The sequence below is a fragment of the Peromyscus californicus genome, unplaced genomic scaffold, assembly GCF_007827085.1.
Source record: "Peromyscus californicus insignis strain IS unplaced genomic scaffold, ASM782708v3 Scaffold_4__1_contigs__length_199733344, whole genome shotgun sequence".
NCBI lineage: Eukaryota > Metazoa > Chordata > Mammalia > Rodentia > Cricetidae > Peromyscus > Peromyscus californicus.
The window spans coordinates 40,475,435-40,493,534 of record NW_026294562.1 but is presented as its reverse complement, the minus strand read 5'-3'; the positions used below and the strand labels follow the sequence as shown (position 1 = coordinate 40,493,534).

General features: G+C 41.5%; 1 long non-coding RNA gene across 1 annotated transcript; it reads right to left on the bottom strand.

Annotated features, from left to right (window-relative positions):
* Nucleotides 1-10,896: 10,896 nt before the first annotated feature.
* LOC128095081 (uncharacterized) lies at nt 10,897-17,119 on the bottom strand. Its single transcript, XR_008213143.1, has 2 exons — nt 17,011-17,119; nt 10,897-12,845 (listed from the first exon to the last, which is right to left on the bottom strand). It is a non-coding gene; the product is annotated as an uncharacterized LOC128095081 (long non-coding RNA).
* Between the last annotated feature and the right edge of the window lie 981 nt (nt 17,120-18,100).

The following is an 18,100-nucleotide window of genomic DNA, read 5'->3' as shown; positions in this document are numbered from 1 at the left end:
ACAATAGTAGACCTAGCATGTATCTAGCAGTCTCACTATGAGCATCCAACCAAAGGAAATGAAATCAGACGCCAAGGTATCTGAATGCCCATGTTTATTATAGCACTATTCACTATTGTAGCCAAGATAGAAATCAAGGTAGGTGTCCATCAATATATGAGTGGATAAAGAAAATATATTGCTGCCTGTAGCCAATAGAAAACTACTCAGCCGCAAAGGAATGATATTCTGTCTTTTGTACTGACATGGCTGAGTCTGGAAGACATATAAAATGATATAAACCAGATAGTAAAGACTGATACAGCCTGATCTCACTTCTGTGTCAAATTATACAGCTGTTTTCAGAGAAGTGTAGAGGGGTTACCCTAGGCTCAGAAGGCAGGAAGAAAAGACTATGAAAGGTAAGTCAATGGAGATAAAATTATAGCCAGGTAGGAGGAACAAGCATGAATGTTTTGTAGCCCAACAGGGTAAATACCACAGTTAATAATAGTGTGTTGTTTACTTTAAAGCAGCTAAGAGGATAAATGTGGCTTGTTCTAACACGAAGAAGTGATTAGCATTTGAGCCGGGTGTTGGTGGCACATGCCTTTAATCCCAGCACTTGGGAGGCAGAGGCAGGAGGATCTCTGGGAGTACGAGGCCAGCCTGGTCTACAGAGTGAGTTTCAGGACAGGCTCCAAAGCTACACAGAGAAACCCTGTCTCAGAAAAAAAAAAAAAAGTGAAAAGCATTTGATGTGATGGTTCTATTAAATATGATTTGATCATTGCCTGTTGTGTACTTGTAACAACATCACATTACACTTCATAAATAACATGTAAGTCTGTGTCAGTTAAAATGAACAAGAAAACAAGATCAATAGAAAATACCTGTGCATGGAGTGGACCATTTTGAACTTGCGGCTGAATCAAGGCAAAGATTATAGGAAGGTAAGTAAAAGCTTTCTATCAGGGCCAGGTGGTGGTGGCACACGCCTTTAATCCCAGCACTCGGGAAGCAGAGCCAGGTGGATCTCTGTGAGTTCGAGGTCAGCCTGGTCTACAAAGCGAGATCCAGGAAAGGTGCAAAGCTACACAGAGAAACCCTGTCTCGAAAAACCAAGTAATGCTGAAATATGAAAAGTAATTTTTTTAAAGATTTATTTATTTATCATATATACAGTGTTCAGTCTGCATGTTTGTCTGCAGGCCAGAAGAGAGCACCAGATCTCATTCTAGATGGTTGTGAGCCACTATATGGTTGCTGGGAATTGAACTCAGGACCTCTGGAAGAACAGCAGCCAGTGCTCTTAACCTCTGAGCCATCTCTCCAGCCCTGAAAAGTAATTTTTATATAAATGTGGTCATTGAAATTTATAAAATTTAATCTTTTTTTTTTTTGTTTTTTGAGACAGGGTTTCTCTGTGTAGCTTTGGAGCCTTGAACTCACAGCGATCTGCCTGCCTCTGCTTCCCAAGTGCTGGGATTAAAGGTGTGCGCCACCACCACCCAGCTCAATCATAATTTTTCCTTTTTTCTTTCTTTTTTTTTCAGAGCTGAGGACCGAACCCAGGGCCTTGCACTTGCTAGGCAAGTGCTCTACCACTGAGCTAAATCCCCAACCCCTCAATCATAATTTTTATAAGCCTTTTCCTACTTTCTATTCAGCACTTCTAATAGATGCTAATTGAGTTGACTTAAGTCTAAACTCTTCTTATATTCTTTCGTCTCTCCAAAAGGAAGCATGAAATACCCAAGAGACCAATGCTCTGGGAAGGGGAGAAAATAAACACTTGATATTTTGCCCCCAAATAACTTGCACAAGTGTATGTCTCATCTGCAGAGGTCATTTTGTTCCTAGGCAAAACTGGATCTGATTTAATTTCTGAAAGTTTAACTTCTTAATTCTTTTTTTTATTAAAACATTTGTTTATTTTTAATTGAATATAGATTTTTTTTTTTAGTAAAATATATCCTGATTATAGTTTCCCCTCCTTCCACTCCTTCCAGTTCCTCCCCGTCTTCCCTCCCTTCTGGATCCACTCTCTTTCTGTCTCTCATTAGAAAAGAACTGACCTGGCTTTTAAGAAATAACAACCAAATATGGCGAAATACAATACAATAAGATTAAGCAAAAACTTGAATTTTGACATGGAAACCCAACAGGAGGGAAGAGTCCCAAGAGCAGGCAAAAGAGTCAGAGACCCACTTGTTCTCATGGTCAGGGGTTCCATAAAAATACTAAACTAAGAGCTATAACATATACGCAAAGGACCTGGTGCAGACCCATGTAGGCCCTGTGCTTGCTGCTTCAGTCTTTGTGAGCTCACCTGAGCCTTGCTTAGTTGATTCAGAGGGCTGTGTTCTCCTGGTGTTCTCCATGCCCCTCTTGAAGGGTTCACAACACGCCCCCACGGTCGGGCATGTTTGCATATGCCCGGTGGACACTTCCACCTAGCCAGGTCCAGGTCAGGATAGCCATTTCTGGGTCAGGGTGTCTCACGTGACCAGGATCTGTGACGTTGCATGGCAATGTAGGCACGCAACGTGGCCATGTGATCTATGCGCTTGCGTGGAGTAGTGATGTCGACCTGTGCACGCCCAGTCTTTAAAATCCGGCACCATGTTCCCTGTTCTTCTCCACCACACACATGTTTCCTACAGGCCTGCACACTCTCTGTCCCTTTATCTTTAATAAAACTCTTACTAGCAGATTCTGTCGTGTTTCGTGACATTTCCTTGCAGGGTAAGGGCACAACGCTGCCAATTAACTAACACCTCTGACTCTTACATTTTTTTTTCTGCCTCTTCTCTGACCTCTGAGGGAAGGAACCTGATAGAGCCCTCTAACTTAGACTCTCTCCACATAATATCAGGCTGTAGGTCTCTACATTTGTTCCCATCTGCTGTTGGGGGAAGCTTCTCTGATAATGACTGAATAAGACACTGATCTATGAGTATGGCAGAATACCATTAGGAATAATTTTATTCTTTTTTGTTGTGTTGTTTTTTTAATATCAATGGTGTTTGGTTTTATTCTACATCTGTCTAGTCTCTGGTTCTTCTTAATTTTTAGGGAGGGGAAAATAAATGTCTTTGTTAAATCCTGGTCACAATGATTCATAGATCTGTAATGCTGGAGGACCAGAAATTACCTAGTTCTAGAATAGCGTGCTTACAGGTTGAACAACTACTGTATAGAATTTACGCCGTGACACACAAGCTACGCTTCACTGAGTTAGTCTCTGATGTGAAAGGAAAAATCAAACCCAGGTTAAGCAAGCACAGTTGGATCACTAGTAAGGAAAACCTCACACTTAGAAGACTCAGATGAAATGCCAGTCAAGTGTTCCTTACACTGCACATTCCTGAGAACAAGCCCCCTGTCCTGTCTCTCCCCCGCCATCCACCAGTCACACCTATTTCTCTTCCTTTCAGTTGCTCTGCTGTGTTTTGTCTCTTGTTGTGTCAAGGGTGGTTTGTTCTGTGGAAATAACAAATGCCCGGATTTCCTGCTTCCCGGAGCTCGGAGCTCTGGGGTGCGTTGAGTCTACAGATGTTGATTCGTGGTGACAATCCCTGTTGGCCGGTTGTGCCAGTGCTTTTGTTTGAGGGCTGGCTTTGCTCTGTGATGCTAGCTGAAGGGGAACCCTAGGAATTTGCTTTCATTTAGATCAGACAGTTGAACCAATTGAAGAACGCTCGCCCGCTTCTCTGCTTCTCTCTGCTCTTATAAGTCTTTAGAACCAAATTTTGTTTGTGCAATCAGAGAACCATTTTTTGTTGTTGTTGTTTTGGTCTGATCTGGTAGGGAGTGGAAGAGAATTGCTCAAAGCGAAGCTCTTTGTTCGCCTTCTCTGATGTATTTCCTAGGAATATTTCCGTAGGAATTCTAGGAAGGGAAACAAATGCCGAGGCAGAGAGCAATGTTTATGCTATTGGTTGTTCCTGACTCTGGCGAGCAGGACAGCCAAGCCTGAGGAATGTTGAATTGGAGCCCCATGTCTGGCCACAATGCTAATTGTTTCACAAGGGAAACTTGGTATTGGGAACTTCACTGGCTTCTTTTGTTAGACACAAGCAAACCCTGAGGCCTATTCAAAAGGGCTGCAGTGAGGCAGGGTGGTAAAACAGGGATTGAGAAGGTAAACATGACTCGGTGTCCCTTTCCTGACCGCCACTTCCCCTTCCCACTTCTGTCCTTGTCAGATGTTACTCGTTACCCAGTGACGTCTTCTTGGGCTCTCTCTTTCCAGGTAGGGAGGGGCATGTATCTGGGAAGCAGATATAGGAAGCTGTGGTCTAAAGAGCTGGCATAGGAAGCAGGCATGGAGTGGAAGCTGAGGTGAACGGAACAAAGCCCAAGCAGTTTACAGGAATCAAGAGAACCTGGAAAAAACCCCAAGCCCCGAAGCCTTTGTTTGGAAAGTTTTGCAGGACAGAGGCTGGCCAGGTCTCAACAAAGCTTTTCCACCAGGGTTTCAAAACAAAACACTGAAAAAAACCCTCAAGCAAACAGCATCTCTCTTTCCTTTTTGCTGGCCAGGTTTTAAGTTCAGTGAGAGGACTGGTGAGCTGGATATGGAGATGCAGTCGGTCTCTAAAGGACTGGAGACCCTCCCATCTTGGAGCACATCAGCACGGAAGTGCGGAATTGACTAAAGCTAATTGCTTTATTAGGCACACTCTCCTAGACCCTTGACCTTCCTGTGAACAATGTAGCCTTGCTACATTGTTACAATTAATCCCAAAGATGGGAGGAGAACAAACACTGACCCAAATCATCATGGCCAAATTAATTAAAGCAAGCCATTTAATTTGCATACATGGGCTGCCTCCCTCTAAGATGGGGTTCAAGAGATCAGCATTGAATGTGAGGAAGGCTTTTATAGCCCAGGGGTAGAAGGGTTCTGTAGTTGGATTTTTCTTTAGGCCATCAGCTCACAAATAACAGACTTATTACTAATTATGAAAGTTCAGCCTCAGTTTAGGCTTGTCCCACTAGCTCTTATAACTTAACTTAACCTGCTTTTATTAATCCACATTTTTACCAAGTGGCTTTTTACCTTTAATTCTGTATGTCTGACTTCCTGTGTCTCCCTGGTGTCTCCTGTGTACCTCAATTAATCTCTTCCTTTCTCTCCCTAGAAGTTATGCCTGTCTTTCCTGCCTAGCTAGCTATTGGCCATTCAGCTTTTTTTTTTTCCAGGAAAAAGACAAGTCTGTCCACTCTCTCCATATCTTTTCAATGTAGTACTCAAAGTTCTAGCTAAAGCAATAAGACAACAAAAAAGAGATCAATGGGATACAAATTGGAAAGGAAGAAGTTAAACTTTTGCTATCTGCAGATGATATGATAGTATACATAAGTGACCCCAAAAATTCTACCAGGGAACACCTACAGCTGATAAACGCCTTCAGTCATGTGGCAGGTGTTGTAGAATATTATTTTAAGGTGTGTTACTTTTGTTTATGTTGCATTTGTTTAACTCTGTGAAGCTGTGTTACTGTGCCTGATTAAAACACCTGATGGTCTAATAAAGCACTGAATGGCTGGCCAATAGCAAGGCAGGAGAAAGGATTAGGCAGGGCTGCAGGCAGAGAAAAGAAATAGAAGGAGAAAGCTGGGAGGAGGGAGATCAAAAGAGTAACCAGGGAAGGAGGAGGACATCAGGGGCCAGCCACCCAGCTACACAACCAGCAATGGAGAAACAAAGAAAGGTATACAGGAATAGAAAAGGAAAAGCCCAGAGGCAAAAGATAGATGGGATAATTTAAGTTAAGAAAAGCTGGCTAGAAATAAGCCAAGCTAATGCTGGGCATTTATAATTAAGAATAAGTTTCAGTGTGTGATTTATTAGGGAGCAGGGTGGCAGGCCCCCCAAAAGAGCCAAAAACCAAACAACAACAGGTGGGATATAAGATTAACTCAAAAAAATCAGTAGCCCTCCTACATATAAATAATAAATGGGCCGAGGAAGAAATCAGAGAAACATCACGCTTTATAATAGCCACAAACAATATAAAATACCTTGGGGTAACTCTAACCAAACAAGTGAAAGACCTGTATGACAAGAACTTTAAGTCTTTGAAGAAAGAAATTAAAGAAGATATCAGAAAACGGAAAGCTCTCCCATGCTCATGGATAGGTAGGATCAACATAATAAAAATTGCAATCTTACTAAAAGCAATCTACAGATTCACTGCAATCCCTATCGAAATTCCAACACAATTTTTCACTAGACCTTGAAAGAACAATACTCAGCTTCATATGGAAAAACAAAAAGCAGCTTGGTATTAGCATAAAAACAGACATATGGACCAATGGAATCGAACTGAAGACCCTGACATTAACCCACACACCTATGAACACCTGATTTTTGACAAAGAAGCCAAAACTGTACAATGCAAAAAAGAAAGCATCTTCAATAAATGGAGCTGGCATAACTGGACGTCAACATGTAGAAGATTGCAAATAGAGCCATAACTATCGCCATGCACAAAACTAAAGTCCAAGTGGATCAAAAACCTCAACATAAATCCAGTTACACTGGGCCGTTCAGCTTTTTATTACACCAATCACAGCACTACTCCTTCACACAGTGTATAAATATCCCACAAGTTTCCAAATGGTGGATTTGGCAGCAAAGTAAGTGGGGTTCCAGGAGCAGGACATAAGCATACACTTGAGTCCTAACGGCCTCCTGAAACAAAGACATGGTTGCAAGGTGGGCCTAACAGGTTGTCATTGTAATGATTTAACAGCGGAAGGTGCCTTGGGAGATTGGAGCCAACAGGTGCCCAAAAGTCACTCCAGTCACACCATGCAAAGGCACTCACATTTGGGAAGGGGGAGGGGCTCAGAGACAGCCTCTGAGCTAGTAGAAGGAAGGGAGAGTGAGAGAGGGTGAGGAGAGAAAGTGCTTGCTTTTTGTAAGGGGATATAGCACGTGTGCACAGGATGAGTTCATGACTAGTGGTGGCAGTAACCACAGTGTCGCATCTTAGCTGCTACTGCTGACTTGTCCTGCTGTCGCTTGGGCAGGCTAGTGTAAAACAGTCCTAACCACAGGTAGTCATGACAAGGCAGTCATAGGTGGTCATATAACCTTCTGAAGCAAAAGTAAGTTCGCACGTGGCTATAAACAACTTCTTGAAACCAAGACATGATTGCCATTTCTGGAATAGGCAGTTGTTGGGGAATATTATTTTAAGGTGTGTTACTTTTGTTTAACTCTGTGAAGCTGTGTTTCTGTGCCTGTCTAGAGCACCTGATGGTCTGATAAAGCCCATCAGCCAATAGCAAGGCAGGAGAAAGGATGGGGACAGGGGCTGGCAGGCAGAGAGAATATATAGAAGGAGAAATCTGGGAGGAGAGGAAAGAAGGAAGAAACAGAAAAGGAAGAGGACTCCAGGGTCAGCCACCCAGTTACACAGCAAGCCACAGAATAAGAATAAGATTTACAGAAGTTAGAGAAAGGGAAAAGCCCAGAGGTAAAAGGTAGACGGGGTAATTTAAGTTAAGAAAAGCTGGCTAGAAACTGTCAAGCTAAGGCCAGGTATTCGTAATTAAGAATAAGCCTCCATGTGTAACTTATTTAGGAGCTGGGTGGCGGGCCCCCCAAAATAGCAAAAACAGCAGCAAGCAGTAGAGAACTATTTGCAGTTAAGGTTACAGGTGGGAAATAGCCCAATCCTTGAGAAACAGAGACAAAAAGAGTGCTTGGAACTAAGAAGTTAAAATTCAGCAAAAATGGAGAAGAGGCACCAGAAGAGACAAAAGCGAAAAGGAGCAAGCAAGGGAAAGCAGAAGGTATAGAAGCTGAGGTGCCGACCCCCAGGATGCATTCCTCAGGATGCCCAAAAGAATGGGAACAAAGCAGATGAAAGCAATGTGCACAAAAACTAGCAGCAAAAACTTGGCAGAGTTTAAGGCATTCATAATTCCATACATTTAACAGGACACACAAGCGAAAGGCATAGCTAGAAAGAAATGTACGTGTGGAGGAGGTGGTAACCTCACACAAAGGGAGCCATTCTCAAAGCCACACGGAGGAAGACAGAATTCCTGTTAACAAGCGCTCATTAGACAAACAACAGACTTCATATCTGCCCCAGATGCCAGAGCACAGCCAAGTCCTCCCTTCAAGTGCTGACAGAAAGTCACTGCAAGGCCTGAGCTCTGGACCCAGATAACGATAATGCAGACATGAAGACTATAGGAAGATCCTTCAAAGGGACATCAGCAAAAATCACCACTTTAACAAAAGAACCTTTAACAGATAACCAAGGATTGGGAAGCAAAACAACAAAAACAAGAGACTAGTGGTCTCCAAATGCTGTTATGTTTAATTCATGTTTAATTTACCATTGACACATTCCCTGCCCCTTCTGCTTATACACAATAAAAATTCTAGCTGAGCATGTCAGAGAAGGTGGAGTGCTGTGGGGTCTGTTCATTGGCTAGGAAAAAGGGCTTTGATAAGGTAGGTAGACATTGAGTAATTCTACAGGAATGCTGCTCAAACTCTGGCATACTTCTGAGTCACTGAGAACATATGAGTATGGATTCACCCTGAGAGCATTTGAATCCTTAGGTTTGGCAAAACTTTGAAGAATCCAATTTTAATGGTTCCCAAGGAGGGCACTACTACTCTGGAGTCTAAATCCAGAGGTCCAACCTGCCCCCGTTAGAAAAACAATGCGACTAAGCATCAGACCAGAGACCTAAGAGTGAACAAAAACAAACAAAACTCCAGAGGATGGAGACTTGGTTCAGCAGTTAAGAGCACTGCTTGTTTCTCTACTGGATCTGGGTTCAATTTCCAGCACCCGTGTACATGATGGCTTATAATTGATTGTAACTTCAGCTTCAGGGGATCTGATACCCTCTTCTGGTGTCTGCAGGCACCGGACACACATTTGGTGTATGTACGTACATTCAGACAAACACATACACATAAAGGTAAATATTTTTATAAAAATGTACAAAGGCTGCGTATATCTTCCAAGTCAAAGAGGAAAAGAATCTGTGTATGTAAATTATATCGGAGGCAAGAGAAAACGTGTGTGAATGGGGATCTGAAGAGATGAGACAGGCCATCTCACAGAGAAGCACTAAAAAATAGGCTCTTGGCACTCCTGTAGGGAATATCCAACAATCTCTAGTAAAGATGGGGGCGGCGGCAGGGTGGGGGTTGTATCATGTCGAAGTAAAGACACCTGTTTACTTTACCCAGAATCCCAAAACCACTTATGAGGAAGTTATAGAAACTTGTACACTCTAGTGTGTCTGTAAATGTTTACAGCACTGCTTATGATTAGGAAAAACTACAATGAGCTGACGCTACAATCAAGCAGTAGGTTCAATCCAGAACTTTCACTCAAAATATCATAAATCAAAATGAAAAGTGCTATGTGACTAGAGAGTCCATGTATAGATTCCTTAATGTTCTGTATCATATTAAATTGTTCACTCCATGTACTATATTTTGTAAAATTAAAAAATTATATTTATTTAGGGTATGTGTGTGTGTGTGCGTGTTTGAGTGTTTGAAGGAGTCCCTTTCTTCTTCCACCATGTGAATCCCTGGCATAGAATTTAAGGGAGTCAGGCTTGGGATTGTTTGCCTTCACTTAACTGAACAATTTTATAGACCTGACTCTAAATACATCAAATCAGCTTTAGTTAGAACTATAATTGAAACTATAAATCACCTGTCTTAAGATACTTAACATGATTTGTTTACTTGAGATGATACTTAATAAGAAACTGTAATGACATCTTGCCATAAATGACTTTGAGAATCCAAGCATGGGTTAGATTCGAATTATTGTTTAACTTAGAAAAATATGCAAGAGGTTAGAGGATATTTACATTCCTGTTATCATGACTTTAAAATTAATTCATGCTTCCTTTGTGTTATGCTTCTATGTGTCACAGAATTATCTCCACAAGCCTGTTTGCTTAAAATATAAAGATATTTCTTACCACTGGAAGGCATTTTATAGTAGTTATTTTCTCAAGGCTTTGACTTGTGAAGCTTGCGACATTGTGTTTGTTTTAGGAAACACTCCTTAAATTACTTATAATAATTGTGTGTGTGTGTGTGTGTGTGTGTGTGTGTGTGTGTGTGTGTGTGTGTGAGAGAGAGAGAAAGAGAGAGAGAGAGAGATTTTGATGTGGAGTAATCAACAGTGGTAGCTGTTGTAGAATATTATTTTAAGATGTGTTGCATTTGTTTATGCTGTGGAACATTTTTTTAATGATGCAAAGATGTGTTGCATTCTTTTATGTTGCTTTTGCTTAACTCTGTGAAGCTATGTTACTGTGCCTGTCTAAAACACCTGATTGGTCTAATGAAGAGCTGAATGACCAATAGCAAGGCAGGAGAAAGGATAGGTGGGGCTGGCAGGCAGAGAGAAGAAATAGGAGAAAAAGAGAGAAAAAAGATCAAAGAGTTAGAAAAGAGGGGGCCAACCACCCAGTCACACAACCAGACATGGAATAAGAAGGAAAGAAAAGATATACAGAAATAGAGAAAGGTAAAAGCCCAGAGGCAAAAGGTAGATGGGATAATTTAAGAAAAGCTGAATAGCAACAAGCCAAGCTAATAATAATAATCTTATTATTCATAAGAAATAATAAAATTCCATGTGATTTATCTGCCGAAAAATAAAAACAATAGGTAGCCATTCTGTTCTTGTTTCAACAGAAGATAAAAACTGTTCATTGAAATTAGGAATGTATAACTGTAGAAAATCAGGGATTCTATTATTGAAATTAGGAGTGATTCTATTATTGATTCTATTATTAACCTAAAAACTATAATGAAATACTAATTTTCTAGGTATATGTGGTAGCATATTAAAATAGCCAAAATTAGAATATAAAATACAAATTATAGACTATGTGCAATAAGATGATATTTATTTAAACAATGAAACCAATGAAGACCATCCTAAAGATATTCCATATGTCACTCTTTTACCAGAAACTGAATTGTCAGGGGAATATAAATGTCTATTAGGCATAATAGATCTTGGTGATAGATTATGAAGTACAAATGACAACGATGCTGATGCTGATAGAAAGGAAGAGGCTTTGATGGTATCTGACACACTTCTGAAAACACACGATCTGATAGAGAAAGGATGCGAATGGCATTTGTTGAATATAGTGTGGGTACTTAGATGTATGGGTGCTTAGATTTTCAAAAGGTCATTTGTAGGGATAACGCCCGCGCTATCACCACCCGTTCACCATGTCCGAGCGAGGGGCTGTGGATTAAAAAATAGAGACAAGAGACAGCGAGTCATTCGCCATGGCTGAATGCCGAGTGCCAGCCGAATGCCGTTTATTGAAAGAGGGAGGAAACCTTAAATACAGGCTTACAGCACAATGGCGGATCCCGGAGGGCAGAAGTTCGCTATATTTTTGCATCTAAGCTGTTTACACCAAATGCAGGATACAGGAACAAAGAACCTCCGGTAGAACGTTAGGTGAGAAGGAAACCGGCAGGGAATCTGAATAGGGAGGACATCTGGTCAAGGTCGGCAAGCAAGGCGGCAGCCACTCACAGTGGGGGGGCCAGGGCCCACAGGTCCCCCCTTTTTACTAAAAAAATGAGCTTCTGACTTAGGTTGCGTGGGACGTCAGCAGGTCACCTTACCCGTCATAGAGACACCTGCCCAGGCCACACAAGTGCTCTGTCTTAGGTTGATGACCGCCCCCCAAGCATTACCCATCTCTGAATACTCATTATCATACAGACTCAACCACTGTGAGCTGTAGAGTGACTGCTGCCAAAGATCTCAAAGTGGCACTGGGCTTGCAATCTGTGCGACACAGAAAAGACCAACAGAAGTCCTAACCCACCCATAGCCAGGAGGCTAAAGGCAACTGAGCCATTCCCTTCCTAAACAAGCCTTACTGCAAATTGGAGTCCTTGTAAGGTGGTATCCCATAAGCAAATAGAACTTGAGTTTTAATAATTTTTACAACTTTCAAAGCCAATGTAGAATTAAATTTATCATGCCCAATACAATAAAAGATTAACTAACTGTGGTAGCTACTTTTGCTGCCAGGGTCTCCATTGTGCTAGCTGTAGAACCCAATTATGAAGTAGCCATCCCACAAGCAATAGCAGCAGTGGCCACCACTGCTATAACAGCAACAATGGCAACAGCGATGTCAGTCTCTTCTGGAGCGTGTGAGCATCATCTGTGTCTAACTGCCATGGTCCACTGGCATGGACGCAGCTCCAGGAACACGAACCACCAAGGCCCATTTTTCTTGATCCCAGCACTACTTAGGCTGGCAGATCTGCAAAAGAACAACTAAGAACCATAGAGAAAACAAAAACAAAAACAGCAAACAAGGAGCAGAACTAATGGTCTCATTAATGGCTACATTCAGGCTCAGAAATTTAAGGTATCTTCAAAAAGGCTAGATGAATTTCAGGAGGCCAATAAATGTTGCACAGAGCCATTCCTGAAAAGTAGGTACTACACCAGCTTGAAGAGGGTTGCAAAATGTGAAAAGGCTTAGCTGGCATGCTACTGTTAACAAATAGAGGTCAGTGACCTTCAGAGTTATCCTTAATCTCCAAGGTGTGACACATTCTCAACATTTTTGAAAAAAGTTACCATACATTACCTTCTGAAGAATCCAACCACATGGCTACAGTTCTTAGGATTACGTTAATGCTTGCCAAGGCTGGCTGTATTGGGCTCTCAATCCCCATTGGCATCAGAAGGGAAGAGTTTTTTACAAAGGCCCAATAGGTCTCTGCCATGTCGGGATTCAGCAGCAGCCACAGGGCGCACACAGCGCTCAGGAACCCAAAGAGGAACTTCATTGTCCTGTGGAAAGACACAAACAGATCTCCGGGCCCACACCAACACTGGATCGGGTCCCCTCCAAGTGCCAGTAGAAAGATCCTTCCATCACACCAGAGGATGATTGGCAACAGGAGCCCTCCAGTGCTTATCTGCAGCGGATACTCCAGCAGAATCCACCGATAAAAAATTTAAAATATATAAAACAAGGGAAAGAATAGAATGTGGAGAGGAGAGATGAGCCCCTAGCTCCCCCCTTTTACTTTAGAAATATATGTTTTGAAGGTACGATGGCAGCATTCTACTATAGCCTGTCCTTGAGGGTTATAAGGAATACCAGTCTTATTAACAAAAGTCTTGGCAGAATTTTGAAAATCCCGTACTGCTGTAGGCGGGACCATTTTCAGTCTTTATGCATTTTGGTACTCCCATGTAAGCAAAAGCATGAAGACAATGATTCTTTACATCCTTAACCTTTTCCCCTGAATGGGCAGAAGCAAAAATTAGAGAAGAATATGTATCAATATGGACATATTGTAATTTTCCAAAGGAAGGCACATGTGTGACGTCCATTTGCCACACATGATTAGGTAAAAGCCCTCGGGGATTAACTCCCAAATGAGGAACAGGTAAAAATTCAACACAAATAGGACATGATTTAACTATCTGGATGGCTTGTTCCCGGGTTATGCCTGTATGATGACGAAGAGATCCAGCATTAAGATGATAACGTTGATGCAACTGAGTAGCCTTATCAAAGGCAGAACAAACTAATATGACAGCCATATGAGTAATGGCATCAGCCCTCTGATTACCTTCACTTAGAGGTCCAGGCAATTGAGTGTGAGCTCTAATATGGTCCACATAAAGGTTATGTGAGCGGGACCGTATAAGTCCTTGCACTTGCAATAAATATTCATGAATGGGAGAAATGGATGGTATGTAGGCTGTTGTCTCCAAAGGCACAATGGCATGTGCCACATATTGACTATCAGTATAAATATTTACACTCTCATCAGAAAACATCTGTAAAGCAAGCAACAGCGCCTGTACCTCTACCATCTGGGCAGAAGTGCCCTGGACTTTCATTCTCTTTACTATGTTACCAGAAACCACCAAAGCAAAATCATGTGAAGTGCCATGAGTAAATACTACACGGGCCTGAGGAATAGGAGTCATCTGTACTATCTTGGGAAATATAACAGGATGCAACTTAAAAAATTTACACACATCATTGGAGGGGTAGTGAGTATCAAACCGACCCTGCATGGAGCATGTCAATATGGTCCAATCATTATCATTAGCTTGCAACCATGCTATTTGAGACTGGGTGTATGGGGTCACCACAATATCTGGCTCCTTACAAAAAGTTTGAACACTGATCTTGATTCCCTTAAATATAATCTGAGCAATAGCCTGAGGATAAGGAGTGATGGTTTTTGTTGGAGAAGCTGGGGAATGGACCCATAGAATAGAACCTGTTTGCCAAAACACTCCAGTAGGTGAATGAGAAAAACTAAAATATTCATGACCTAAATAATGATAGGGAAAAGATACCTGTACCTTTTCTGGGGCAATCTGTAAATTAGCCAGGCTAAGAACCTCTTGTAAATTAGAAAAGGCATCAAACAAGTTTTTTATCTTTAGCAGCCATTAATATCATCCATAAGTCAACCACAATTAAATGCCAATGTTTAGGAATTGCCACAGGGGCAGGCAAGCCAGGTTGTGTTGCTCCCATGAAAAGCATGGTTTTATTTACAGCTCTAAGATCCTATAATAGCCTCCATTTTCCTAACTTCTTTTTAATAACAAATATAGGTGAGTTCCAAGCTGAAGTGGAAGGAATGACATGACTAGCATCTAACTGTTCCTTAACTAATGTGTTCGCAGCCTCCAATTTTTCTTTAAAAGGCCACTGTTCCACCCATACAGGGTCATCACTTTTCCAAGTGATTTATATCAGTTGTATAATCGAAGGCTGCTGTGCAGTGACCCCTATGGAAAAGACCCTAACCCTCTAGTATCCCCAGGACCTCTAGTGACACAGTTTTTGTCTGCCACAGGGAGTGGGTCTCCTTGCAACATTTTCCCTAAGCCTCTGCCCGGGCAGTAGCCCTGACTCTTCAGTATCTGTTGTACAGGCTGTGTAGTAAGCACTGCTCCCATACCATCTAGCACATCTCGTCCCCACAAGTTCACTGGAATGTCAGGTAGCACAAAGGGTTGAAAAGTTCCTGCATGACCTTCCTCATCCTTCCAATTTAAAAGTAGCCTGCTCTGCAATGGTGTCTGAGCTGTACCGATACCTTGTAGGTTAGAGATGGAATTCTTTTTTTTTTTTTTTTTTTTTTTTGGTTTTTCGAGACAAGGTTTCTCTGTGTAGCTTTGCGCCTTTCCTGGATCTCGCTCTGTAGACCAGGCTGGCCTCGAACTCACAAAGATCCGCCTGCCTCTGCCTCCCAAGTGCTGGGATTAAAGGTGTGCGCCACCACCGCCCGGCGAGATGGAATTCTTAAGGGGCCAATTGGGATCTCAGGATTCTTGTGAAATTATAGATATATCCAGCACCAGAATCCAATTATCTTTCAATCTCAATCCCATATAATTTTGTTTTTAATTTTAGGCTGCTTATCATTGATAACTGTTTGTCAAAACACCTTTTTTTCCCTGTACTTTCAAAACCTCCAGTTCTACATATAGGCGCCATTTTGCCTTTAAAATATGAAAGCAATAATAATTGAGCAATTCTATCACCAGCTTCTATTTCTATGGTCCTTTTTACATATGCCAATTATAAAAGCATTAAATACAATCTCTATAGGATTTGAAGAGGTAACTTTAGGTAATACTCTGGAGTATTTTTATAAAATCTTAAAAAGAGGATTTTTTTTTTAAAAATATAGATTTCAAATAACACATTAACACAAATAGCCAATTATTAACAATGTGGACCAAACAATTTACCTGTATTTTATTTACTAGAAAAATAATTTTGTGACCTCTTTATCAGTAAGAGATTATTTTTTATGGGTTTATCTTAGCAACAACATTATTTAATAAGCTAACAACCCAATCCATTTCAGGTGTTATATTTCTATAAAATTAAACCAAGAATTTCTAGAAAGCAACTTAAATTGCAGAACCAAATTTTCAGTAATGATCAACAGACAAGAGCACACCTAATATACAGTTCAAAATTATGAATTCTGTTCCTTTAGTTTATCTACCATGAGAATCAAACATTCATCCAAACATTTATTAAGACAATCAAAAGAACAGAACATCCTTTATTCACACAGCATTGACTTAGCATTCCATGTCCTGACCGAAACCATTTTTCATCAGAAGTTAGGCCCGTTTAAACTTTTAGTGCTAGTCCCTCTCCTGGCCTCTGCTCGCTTGCCTGCCCACAAGTCTGTTCCCCTCATCAGCCTCGTGGCTATGCCTCCCGCCTGCGTGTACCTGCCCACCTGCTGCTCTGGGCTATCTCACACACGCCTTTGCCGCCATGCTGGACACGTGCACTCCCTTTTAAACTTTCTTTTACTTCTCATGAAAGGACTACCTAATAATGAGTTATTCCCATAAGGGAAAAAACAAAAACATTTCCCACGAAGGGATCCTAAATATTGAATTATTCCCATTCTGAGGGAAAATTAAAAAACATTTGAACCAAAATAAGCAAACAGACAGCCAAACTTCTAACCTCTGGGCTCGCTTGCTGTTCAGCCAGCAGCAATGAGGCCTACCTGCCGATTCTTTGTAACTCAGATGCTGCACTGCAGAAAGAGCTCAGAGTTTCAGCTATCCTGAAAATTCTACAATTGGAAAGAGACTTTTCTTCCTCCATTACCACTGGGAAGAGGCTTTTCTCTTTCCTTCATCCTTCCTCTACAGGGCCCTAATCTTTAGGCCTAGTTTCAAAAATTTTTCCCCTTTTTACCGGGAAAATCCTTTTTTCTTGATTAAAATTTTTTCTCCCTTTTCTAATGGGAAATTTCCTTTTCTTCCCTCTTCTCTATTGAGAAGATTTCCTTTTTTATTTAAAATCTTCAGCTGTCTTGCCCTTTCTTAACTTCGGTGCCTTCCTGCTTCAGCAGTTCAATTAACTGACTGTGAACTACCTGCACCCATTTCAATTCACCCTTATCTTTTCTTTTTTCTTTAAATTGCTGGCCAGCCTTACCTTTCGGGTGTCCATCAGCTTGTCCCTTCTTTCTCGGATCTCGGTAGGAACCTCCATTTGTAGGGATAACGCCCGCGCTATCACCACCCGTTCACCATGTCTGAGCGAGGGGCTGTGGATTAAAAAATAAGGGACAAGAGACAGCGAGTCATTCGCCACGGCTGAATGCCGAGTGCCAGCCGAATGCCGTTTATTGAAAGAGGGAGGAAACCTTAAATACAGGCTTACAGCACAATGGCGGATCCCGGAGGGCAGAAGTTCGCTACATTTTTGCATCTAAGCTGTTTACACCAAATGCAGGATACAGGAACAAAGAACCTCCGGTAGAACGTTAGGTGAGAAGGAAACCGGCAGGGAATCTGAATAGGGAGGACATCTGGTCAAGGTCGGCAAGCAAGGCGGCAGCCACTCACAGTGGGGGGCCAGAGCCCACAGTCATTATAGCCTTACTGGGTTATAGAAGATGCATAAATAAATATGCAAAACTATATTCTCATATATATATATATATGAGTAATTATATGTACGAGAAATTATATGTATGTATATATGTATTTGACCAATTTTTTACAGCGGATGCCTCCTTATTTTCCACCCCAAATAAGCCTATGTCTTCATTCAAATGCTGTGCTACCATATGAAAACCATAGGGATGTCACAGTGTTCTTCTGTGATAGCAGTGAGCCACTGGCATATTTCTACTGCTCCAGAAATGTCTGAACATTTCTAGGGACTTCTTGATTGTCTTTGATGATCTCACAAGCTATGATCAATCTTCTGATGCTTCCTCAGCAGCACCCAAAACTATCAGTTGATGCTATTCAGAGTGTCATAAAGAGCTGTTCCTTTTTAAACCTAATGCAACTGCTCCAGAGAAACAGAAACAACTCTCTGTCTGTCTGTCTGTCTCTCTGTTTTAGTGTTAGACTTTTGTAGGACAAGCTGGCAGTGTGCACATTCCTATGGGAATGTGTGTTGTAATGCCTAAAGGTGTGGAGGGAGATGATTCCATCTTTGGAGACCTTAGTCTGAAAGACTTAACCCAGTTGAAGGAAACCTACCAATAAAAAAATGGTCATGTGCCTTTTTC